The sequence below is a fragment of the Octopus bimaculoides genome, chromosome 5 (genome assembly GCF_001194135.2).
Source record: "Octopus bimaculoides isolate UCB-OBI-ISO-001 chromosome 5, ASM119413v2, whole genome shotgun sequence".
Taxonomy (NCBI): domain Eukaryota; kingdom Metazoa; phylum Mollusca; class Cephalopoda; order Octopoda; family Octopodidae; genus Octopus; species Octopus bimaculoides.
The window spans coordinates 9,907,045-9,908,772 of record NC_068985.1 but is presented as its reverse complement, the minus strand read 5'-3'; the positions used below and the strand labels follow the sequence as shown (position 1 = coordinate 9,908,772).

General features: G+C 34.5%; 1 protein-coding gene across 1 annotated transcript in view; it reads left to right on the top strand.

The window, feature by feature from the left end:
* LOC106879053 (integrator complex subunit 15) overlaps positions 1-1,728 on the top strand; it is a 20,580-nt gene that overhangs the window by 327 nt on the left and 18,525 nt on the right. The window lies entirely within an intron of this gene.

Sequence of the window (1,728 nt, the reverse complement as noted above, 5' to 3'; positions counted from 1 at the left end):
TATATATATATATATATATATATAGATATAGATATAGATATATATATATAAATATACATGTGGTGCGTGCGAGAGTGAGTACATGTGTTTATTGTTCCATCAATCGGAGTCGATCTATAATAATTTTCTCGAATGTAAACTGTTTTTATTTGCGTTGTGTGTTTATGAGTTTGGGGCAAACAATAGATATTCGGAAGACGATCAGGTGTTTTCTGTTGACTCTGTTGTCTTTCTCCAACTTTATGGTATCACTCCGATTGTTCCGTGCTCCTTTTAAGCCGAATCATTTAATCGCAGAGGCGAATTAGTTTTGAGGTTATCTTGTACTTCAGCTGTCAGAATTGAAGTATAATGTCAAACAAATGCACACACACCCATATATATACTAACATCCTTATCTAAACTTCATTTATACTATAATAGTCCGGTAGAGAAAATAAAAAGAGAATAAAGTAATAAAAAAAAAAATAAATAAAAAAAAACTTTGTTAATCAATAATAAATAAAACTAGATTAAGTTGCTTATTTCAGTCCCCGACTCCGATTTTCAATTATTACAGTTAAACACACGATAACCAGAGCATGGATGGCTGACAGGAAGAACTTGACAACTATTTTTTTCCTATCGTAGTTTCATTACATTTCACAGCATATCACTGTTCTCTAAACACTGAAATAAACTAACCCAGGAGCTTCTATCTAGTTGGTCGATCTGCTAAAACAGATAACCTAATCTCCCCTCAAATCTCATTCTGCAATCGAGCAGGAAATTGAAAGTCTTAATTACTATAACCTTTAATTAGTGGAGTTTTATAGAATCATTATCATTTCTGACCCGATCTTTAATTTTCGTAATTTTTTAGTATTTCTGTTACACACACACACACACACACATGGATAGCCAAATTGGTAGAATTGAATGCAGCATCTTGTACTTCCTTCTCTGTTCTGAGTTCAAATCCACCCAACTCGAATTTACGTTTTCTTCTGAGGTCGATAAAATTAGTATTGGAGTTGATTAAATTTACTAAAATCTCACGAGAAATCGGTAGTTTTTGTTGCTTAGCTCACAAGTCAACTCCGATCGAGGAGACCAATGTTTAATCAAAGCATTTCATTCATGACCACTCCATAATTTCCCTATGCGCAAGGACCACATTATCCAAAGTGTCCGTTTTAAAACAGGAGAATGAGATTAGAGGGAGATTTGACTGCTGTTTCTAGCAGCTCGCATAACTATGTAGAAGTTCCCCTGTTGGCTCACGCGAAGGTGGTGACCCAGCAGGGGTCGCAGTCCAATGACAAAAAAGACATTTTACTTATGGTTTTATTGGATTTGAGGTGATTTACCATCCATTTCTAGCAGGTCGAGCACCATGTAGAGCCCTCCCCGTTGGCTTGTTTTCTGTTGTTTTGAAACTGTTGAACTAAAATTAGTTTCCATGCAATCTCTTTATATATGTTTATCTTTTTCTATATGTTTATACACCTCGTTTCTCGAACTTGTTCTTCCTTTTCCTTTCTTCTTCTTTGGATCTCTTCGATTTTATTTATATATTTATCCCTTATTTTCTTTTGATCTGCCCATTTATTACATATCTATTTATTGATCTGCTTAATATTCATCCATTCGATCAGTGTTTTTCTCACTCTGTTCATTTTTTAAACTTTCTCTTTTAGTCTTGCTCTCTCTCTCTCTCTCTCTCTCTCTCTCTCTCTCTCTCTCTCT